General features: G+C 46.1%; 1 pseudogene; it reads right to left on the reverse strand.

Moving 5' to 3' along the window:
• Positions 1 to 7,669: 7,669 nt before the first annotated feature.
• LOC146389719 (P2Y purinoceptor 14-like) lies at positions 7,670 to 8,895 on the reverse strand (annotated as a pseudogene).
• Positions 8,896 to 9,209: the final 314 nt, after the last annotated feature.

A 9,209-nucleotide genomic window follows, 5' to 3' on the forward strand; every position in this document is an offset into this window, starting at 1 on the left:
ATAATTATGAATTTATTTTATTTTCGGTTGCTACAAACGGGACAGACATGACTGGGGGATAGGACAGGGAGAAAGAATGAAAGAAAGAGAGGGAGAGAAAGAAAACCAAAGGGGAGAAGAGACGGTGAGAAAGGGGGGGAAGAAAGAAAGAAAAACAAACAAAACACCTGGATCACCTCTATGGAGAAAAAAAAAATAGAAGAGAAAGCAAACAAAAAAAAAGAGTAACATAATAAAAAACAGCACCATTACAATAAACTAGCTAGCAGTAGATAACAGTAGATACTAAATATTAAACGATATTGTGCAGCACGCAAGATAGACAGCGCACAATGTGCTTTGAGCCAGCAGCCAAGAAAGGTGTAGTCCGCGTCTGTGAACACCCGTGTGTACACCTGTGTGCATACCTGTGTGGATCAGCATGCTTGTATTCCAAAGGTTTCTCCATGTAACGATCTGCTAGGGAGTGTGGGGAGCCATAGCCCCGTCCACCAGGGTATGAAGCAGGTATGGAGGAGATCCAGGCCCCAGATATCCAGAGGCCCCAGAGTACAAGGACCCGAGGAGGACCACCAAAAGGGGGGAACCGTGCCACCCTCCTGGGATGAGCTGAGTAGAGCCCCAAACGAGAGGTCACCCAGCAGCTACGGAGCAGAGGCCAGAGGGGGTTGCAGTGGCGTGCCCGCGGGCTCTGCCGGCAGCCAGCTGTGCCAGAGAGGACCGAGCTTCAGGCCCAGAGGCCAGAGGCCTGAGGGCATCCCACCCCCCGGAAGGGGCCCAGCCGGGCCACAGGCGCCAGGCCCCGCCAATTGGCCACCAGGAGTGAGCCGGTACATACATGAGCGCCCAGCCCCAGACAACAAGGACCACCAACACACCAACATCTGAGGGCATCAGCCACCGGCAGGGAGTGTGGTGAGGGGAGATAGGCCTCCGTACTTTGGAGGGCCTGAGATGTACCCAGAGAGGTTGAGTCTAAGACCCAACCTGACATATAGACACAGACGAACAGGCGCACGTGGACACAAACGTGCATTCCCACCCCATATGCACAACCAAATACTCGGCACTCACCCAACGTGTAGACAGACACAAATAGACACTGCACAGACAGTCACACTCCCCAAACATACTCAATATCCCAGGTCCAGGTACCCCCACCCTCAGAGGGGCAAGCCGCACCTAGACCCAGGAGATGTAACCCTTCTCTCTGGGGTGGAGGCAAGCAGACCACCTTCTTATCTGCAGTAGCAGGGAGGCCCCGCATCCCAGACCCCAATCTGACGGCCAGCACCTCCTCCCAGCCCCCCAGCCCTGACGGCTAACAGAACCGGGGTGAGTGAAGACCTCAAACCTCCCTCCGCCCGCTCATATGTAGTGTTGCTGTGTGCTGTTCTAAAGTGCATTTAAAACTCAGGAGAGCATGGTACTTGCTTCCTCTCAGAGAGCAGCACGGCTCCTCCCGAAAACCCTTAGTGTCTATATGCATTTAAAATTGAGGGTAGGGCACCAGCGCCAGAGGTGGGTTGGAATACACCGACCATCCTCTGGATGCTGTAAAACGTGCCCACCCCCAAGGCCCTATATGTATGTGTTATGTGAGAGTGTGAGTAATGTGGATGTCTAGGTTGCAGAATAAAATTGAGGCACAGGCGGCCAGAAGGGGACAGAGGGGGAGTGCCTCCCCTGCACCCTGGTGACATACCTGCACCCCAAGCCCTGCGTGTGTGGGTGGGTGTGGTAGAGCGGGAATAGGGAGGCAGCTGAGGATGGGGAGGGAAGAAAGGGAGGGGCAAGCGGCCCCTCCCTGGGGCCAGCTCCCCCGCTGACCCCAGTAGGCACCCCCACACTCTGGAACCCACCAGGGCAAGGGGGCCCAGGCCCATCCGGACCGGGGCCCGCAGCAGCAGCACCGCCCAGCCCCACAGAGTCCGGGGCAGCCCACCTGACTCCACCCCAGAGAAAACTGCACTCACCCCATCATCCAATCATCTCCCAAACTACACAAGACAATAGACACCCAGGTTGAGTTCATTCTCCACCTCTCCTATGTCTCTCCCCCCATCTGCAGAGTGAGCTCCTGTAGTGAGGAGACCACCTGCAAAGATATAACAACCTCCCCACCAGTTAGAGAGCCCCCTAGTTGGGCCGATGCACCAGAGGTCCCCTGCACTGGGGCTGAGCCCCCCTGCACCCACCCGCCCACTGCTCCAGCGACACAACAGCCAGGACCCAAGCCCCCAAGGCCCGGCCAGCACCCCAGACCGGGGGGCGGAGCACCCCCAGACCCCTAAGCCTCCACGCCCGTCCCGGACCCACCCAGGGGCAGCCAGGCTACCAGGCCAGTAACCAACGTCCGCCAGCACAGACCCTCCGCCATCTCCGCTGTACGCAGCCACAAGGAAAACACCATCTAAGAGCCCCCAGAGCTTCTAACCAGGTCATGGCCACATCCCCCAGGTTAGGCCCTCCAGGGAAACATCCCTAGGGACTTCCCAGACGCCCTAAGGCCGTCCCTACCCCCATATCAACCACAATAGCGAAGGCAGGACCAAACCATGACCCCCCACCCCCACTAGGTGATGAAGCCAATCAAAGGAGCCCAAAGGGATTGATCAAATGTGATGGTAGAGGTTGTATCAAGACTAATGTGATCTATTAGATGGTTTTTATATTGGTTAGAATTAAGATTATTTTTATTTTTCCAGTTAATGAGGACCATTTTCTTGGCAATGCATAGGGCCGTAAAAACAATGTGGGCTGTGTTTATTTCTGCAGTGACCTCATCCAAGTTGCCCAGCAAGCATACTAAAGGGGAGGCTGGAATGTTACATTTCAGACACTTTGATAAGTCTTCACATATCTCACACCAAAATTTCTGAACTGGTGGACAGAACCAAAGAGCGTGGATGTAATTGTCCGGTGTATTTGCTGTGCAGTGTGAGCAGTTGTTGGCAACATTAACGTATAATTCATAAATCATAAAATTTCAGCAGAAATCCACAGATTCTGCTTCATTGCGTTTCAGTTCACTAAAGATGAGATGTCAAAGGAGCTTGGAAAGAAAAGCGTCTGGACTTCTTTAAGTTTACTTGAAGACGTTTCACCTCTCATCCGAGAAGCTTCTTCAGTTCTAAGGTCAAATGGTGGAGAGTCCCAGATATAAACCTAGTGGGAGTATCCCCCCACAGAGGGACAAAAGGACCCCCTGATGATCTTCTAATCGCCTGAGCCAAGGTGTGAAACTGGGTGTGGGTCCCAATCAGCCAGAGTTTCGGGTGTGTTCATTGTGAAACCTGGCCCCACCTTATCATGCGAATTCCTGAGGTCAGATGGCCCAGGATGTGAGTGGGCGTTAAGGCGTCTGGGAAGGGATCTCAAAACTGGATTATAGATGGCAGAGAGTTGGTGTCGTAAACCCCCACCTCTGTTCAAAGATGGTCGCTTACAGTGGACATAGATGGCTTCTTTCACTCCTCTTTCAAACCATCTGTCCTCTCTGTCCAAAATGTGAACATTGGCATCCTCGAAAGAGTGTCCTTTATCCTTAAGATGCAGATGGACTGCTGAGTCTTGTCCTGTGGAGGTGGCTCTTCTGTGTTGTGCCATGCGCTTGTGAAGTGGCTGTTTGGTCTCTCCAATGTAGAGGTCTGGGCATTCCTCGCTGCACTGTACAGCATACACCACATTGTTAAGTCTGTGTTTTGGCGTTTTGTCTTTCGGGTGAACCAGTTTTTGTCTGAGCGTGTTGCTGGGTCTGAAATGCACCGGGATGTCATGCTTGGAAGGACAGACGCAACAACATTGTCATCCCCTATGTAGCCGGTGTATCAGAAAAACTTAGGAGAGTTTTCTCCAAGCATGACATCCCGGTGCATTTCAGACCCAGCAACACGCTCAGACAAAAACTGGTTCACCCGAAAGACAAAACGCCAAAACACAGACTTAACAATGTGGTGTATGCTGTACAGTGCAGCGAGGAATGCCCAGACCTCTACATTGGAGAGACCAAACAGCCACTTCACAAGCGCATGGCACAACACAGAAGAGCCACCTCCACAGGACAAGACTCAGCAGTCCATCTGCATCTTAAGGATAAAGGACACTCTTTCGAGGATGCCAATGTTCACATTTTGGACAGAGAGGACAGATGGTTTGAAAGAGGAGTGAAAGAAGCCATCTATGTCCACTGTGAGCGACCATCTTTGAACAGAGGCGGGGGTTTACGACACCAACTCTCTGCCATCTATAATCCAGTTTTGAGATCCCTTCCCAGACGCCTTAACGCCCACTCACATCCTGGGCCATCTGACCTCAGGAATTCGCATGATAAGGTGGGGCCAGGTTTCACAATGAACACACCCGAAACTCTGGCTGATTGGGACCCACACCCAGTTTCACACCTTGGCTCAGGCGATTAGAAGATCATCAGGGGGTCCTTTTGTCCCTCTGTGGGGGGATACTCCCACTAGGTTTATATCTGGGACTCTCCACCATTTGACCTTAGAACTGAAGAAGCTTCTCGGATGAGAGGTGAAACGTCTTCAAGTAAACTTAAAGAAGTCCAGACGCTTTTCTTTGCAAGCTCCTTTGACTACGATGACCTGGATGACTGAGAACCTTCACAGACATAAAGATGAGATGCTTTTTTAAAAGATCTATTTATAGCGTGATGATTTGATGAAGCTCTCGTTACTGAATACATGTAGTGTTATTGGTGGTCATTTCTGTGCTTGGCTGTTATAGATTATATTTTTTTAGATTAGCTTTGATTTTTTTAGTTTGTTTGGTTGTTGTTGTTTGTTTGTTTTTGTTTCTTCTAAATGAATAAAACACCGGATAAGATCATAAAGTGCTGAATGTCATTCAGGGCCAAAATGCAGGCAGTCCTAAGTTTCCAGCTGACATGGAGCCACCATGACTGAGTGAAAATGGTCCAAATATATTTCAGCTCCAATAAGATTCTCAGTGTCAATGTTCTCCAAAATATTGCAGTTTAATGTCTGGGTGTCACTAAAAAAGAGGTGGTAGCAGTAGTGTTATTGTACAATGTACGTTAAAAGAAGACAGTTCTTATTCATGAAGCATCATGAAAAGTATTCTTTTCAATCTGTCAGCAGTTTCCAGCAACACTGTGTCATCTTTCCGGTTGTACATTGTTAAGTCTAATTGTTGAATGTTGCCATTGTGTTTCTTAAATTTGTACAGTCTTAGTTCAAGCAGTAGGATCAAAGCCATTCCTTTGATCCTGACCACCTCTCCAACCACTCTGTGCTGGGGGAGGTTTTATTGTAGATACATCCTATCTGAAAGATCTGTTTCTTTTGATGTAAGCTTCCTGGGTTTACGACCCTTTGGTCAGCAGGAGGTCTGACACACACACACACACACACACACACACACACACACATTCTTACAGAAGTTCACACATATACATAAAATGCTTTGTCTTAGAACCAAGGGGGCGTGGCTTTGTTCTGACGTGTTTTGTGTGAACTGTCTCTCAATAAAAGGCAGCAGGAGGAGGTCAGATCTGGGGGTCATTTTCGTGGTGGACACAGACGAGGCCTCCCTTGCGCAAATAATCGATCGATCGACTGTCTTGTTTTCTTCATGATGAATAAGTCTCTAGAATTAGCGGGGCTTGTGGAAACACAGACCCAACATACATCATGTACGCTCTTATCGCCTCTGTGCTGAGAAATGTCACTGATGATTCAGACATCACTTCAGTGGAAACAGGAGGAGGAAGTAGCTGCTGTGGTTTCACTCAAACATAGAAAACCATAAAAACTGTTCGTGTTTTTAAAATACACTGTGAAATACAGAGAATCCACATTGTTCATTCAAATCTATTTAAAAAATTGAGTCTAAACAAGTATCAACTAAGCAGTAGAGAGTGATTGAATTCATGAACTCACTGAACATTCTGATGAGAACTAAACTAGATGCTACACCTGAGTTTTGGGAGGAAGCAGTTCAGCGTTAGACAAGAAAAGCAGAGCAAATTAAAGTTCACAAAAGTGAAATCTAACATTTAAATGCTGTGAGTTTTAAATAAACCTTTATTAAATACGGTAAAATAGTGAATTAATTTAGAGTGTGTGTGTGTGTGTGTGTGTGTGTGTGTGTTAAAGGTAACAGCCCTGCAATAAAACTTGAGAACCTGTAGTCGCATCAGAAACAGGACGCTATGACCGCAGAGTTAAAGTCAGTCTGTGTGACACAGATTAACGACATAATCCAGGTCACAAAGAACAACGCCCATTTTACTCTCATACAAGCGCAAAAGAACAACATCGTGATCATTTATCAGCTCCAGGATTTGGAAAAAACAACTGAAAGAAAGTAAATGCAATATAAATGTGTGATTGTTTACGTTACATGTTAGACTGAAGTGGAAAGAAGGCTAAAAACTAAGTCACGCCTGCAGTAGAGAGGTTCAGTTCTCACAGTGTATCTGGATGGTGTTCACAGCGGTTCACTTGCTCCACGTTTTGTCATGTTGCAGCCTCATTCCAGAATTGATTCATTTTCACTTCGAAAATATTACCAAGTGAAAAAGTTAGCTTTCAATTCTTGCAAATTAATTAACAATAAGACAAAAATATAACATGTCACCTTTCTTCCAATTAGCTGAAACAATCCTAAATAAATAATATTTACTTACTTACTGTTTATTAAGTCTCGATAAATTCTCATTGTTTTTTTCCAGTTAATAGACAAGTGACAACATTAAAACAGAACAGAGGTAGACAGAAGAAACAGCAAGTACTCTCTGTGTGTGCTTTAAGTGTGTGCGCATTTCTGTGTAGAAAGCAGGGTCACCAGCCATAGAGTGTTGCTTGGCCTCCAGAACAGCAGGGACAGCATGACAGCCAGCATGATTGTTTTTAATCAACTATATCATCGTTTTTTCTTTCTATCAAAATGTGTCTCATGGAGCACATTATCATAATTTGGTCTATTACTTAACAATTTTCCCGTATGGCTGTGTTCCCGATTGCATGAGTAGTCACTGAGCACCAAGTCAGGTGTGAGGTGGTTTTTGTTTGTGCTCATGAGCATTCGTTTGCAGCTGCTGAGAGTTGGTAGGATTGTCATGATCAGCAACTGATGACACACCTTTGCAGCAAGGCCAGCTGATCAACCGACAGGACCATAGCTTCAGGGGCCATCATAAGATTAAAGATATACAGAGTTCAGTTGTTTACCAGGCTATGACAATGGCCTGAATGGCACTCCTCTACTGATGAAGACCTCTGCTGTTTGCAGAGACTGCCCCAGAACTAGTTACATCTTTACTAAGCTGTTCTGATCTGTGGGCAAGCCGTGTTATCTCATGATAGAGCTCAGGTCCATTCAGGCTGTGCCTGTGGTGGAGATGATTTTGTACATTTAACACTGCATTGTTTGTATAAATTTAAACATACATTGGTTCTGTTTATTCATTTTAAAGCTGCTGCCTATGTTTAAGTGCACTTGTGCTGACTGTAGCCTCACATCGATCTCTGAGCTCAAATGAAACTTTATTTATAAAATATATGTCATTTTATTCTATGCTATGAATTTGACCATAGACTGATTAGCTTCTTTATCCTAAATCAGCCACATGTCTAATAACTGAAAGCAGCAACAGCAACACAATACAAATGCAAATTTCTTCATTTTATAAAATGTTGGACTTTTTGACTCTCCTGGACATCTTTTTCACCTGCTCCCGAAAAGTCTTACAGATGAAAAAGTAAACAAGAGGGTCCAGGCAGACATTTGAAACTGATACCATGGTGGTCACCTCCTTCAAGTAGTACAATACCCGACGTACAGAGCAGCTGGTCCACAAAAAGGTATAGGGAAGACGAACCAAGTGACAGGGCACGAAACAAAGACAGAAGATGCTGACCAGCACCAACATGTTCTTTCGAGACTTCAAAAGCTTGTCAGCACAGGAGGAAGCCAGCTGACTCTGCTGGGCCTGCAACACCCTGCGGGAGGTGCTGTGGTAGAAGAAGACCAGGGATATGAAAACCACGAGGAAGATGATGGTGCAACTGGTTTGAAATGTTTTATGAAGGACGCTGAATGATGTACTGAAGAGGGGCCCACAGTAGCCAGAGTCAGAGGTCAGAGGTTTGTGAGTGATGAAAAACATAATGTTGTAGGTGATTGTTGGAGTCAGGAGAAAAACCCAGGTGACCGTGGAGACGATGTGGGCAGTTTGTACTGTCTGCAGGATCCTGAAGGAGGAACAATCTTCAGATATCTGCAGAGAGAAGTGAAAGGAGGCAGTTACACTTTCAATCATTAGTAAAAGTGGTGCATATATTTTTTTTACTATTAAGATCAAAAAAGTTGTTGATGCTTTAGGCAGGAGCACAGAATTTGCAGTTCAGCCATTAAACTGAGTCTGACCTCAGTAAAAGTTCCTTACCTGTTGGCAGCGATGTACCCCATGAATATGATGCTGGCGTACATGTTTAGATACAGGGCAGAAGCTCCAAAAGTGCAGTAGTATCTGTGAACAATGCCAGAACTGCAGCCATAGTGGATTATTCGCAGTGGCAGAGCGAGGCATAGGAGGAAGTCAGCAGCTGTCAGGTTCTTTAGGTAGACCATCAAGCTGCTCGATGCCTGCTGTCGAGCTTTGTGAAAGTAAAACCTCATGATGACGCCATTGAGGAGTAAACCCACCTGAAGAGAAAAAGGACAGACAGAGAGGACATTGATATATGCACATAGAACTTTAAACCAATTTTTAACAGGACACAATCTGAAAATTATAAACTTACCAGAAACACCAAACTGTAGACCATCATTAAAAAAAGGGTTGACTGATGGAACAACCAGATCACAGGTCTGGTTGACAGATGAAGTCATATTTGTTGGGTCAACCATGCAACCAGCTGAAAAATAAATACAATTCACAGAGAAACTTCACACGTTGAGAAGAGCTGCCATCTTTCATCTGATCAAAGTTGATGCATGTGTTTGGGGATAGTTATTATATTTCATCATTTTCACGGTTTTCTAAAAACTCAGAAAGCCTTCAGTTAATCCAAAAGTGAAAGAGCATGGAGATTAACCCTTTAAGACCTACCATAGAACCATGTCCGCCAGAGCTTATATTATATTTTTACATGGTGTGGTGCCATTTTTGGGAGCATTTCAAGTTGCTATACATCAATACAACAATTATAGCCCAGATTTTA

Source organism: Perissodus microlepis, chromosome 3, assembly GCF_051167445.1.
Source record: "Perissodus microlepis isolate ML-2025 ecotype Zambia chromosome 3, ASM5116744v1, whole genome shotgun sequence".
In the NCBI taxonomy this organism is placed as follows: Eukaryota; Metazoa; Chordata; class Actinopteri; order Cichliformes; family Cichlidae; genus Perissodus; species Perissodus microlepis.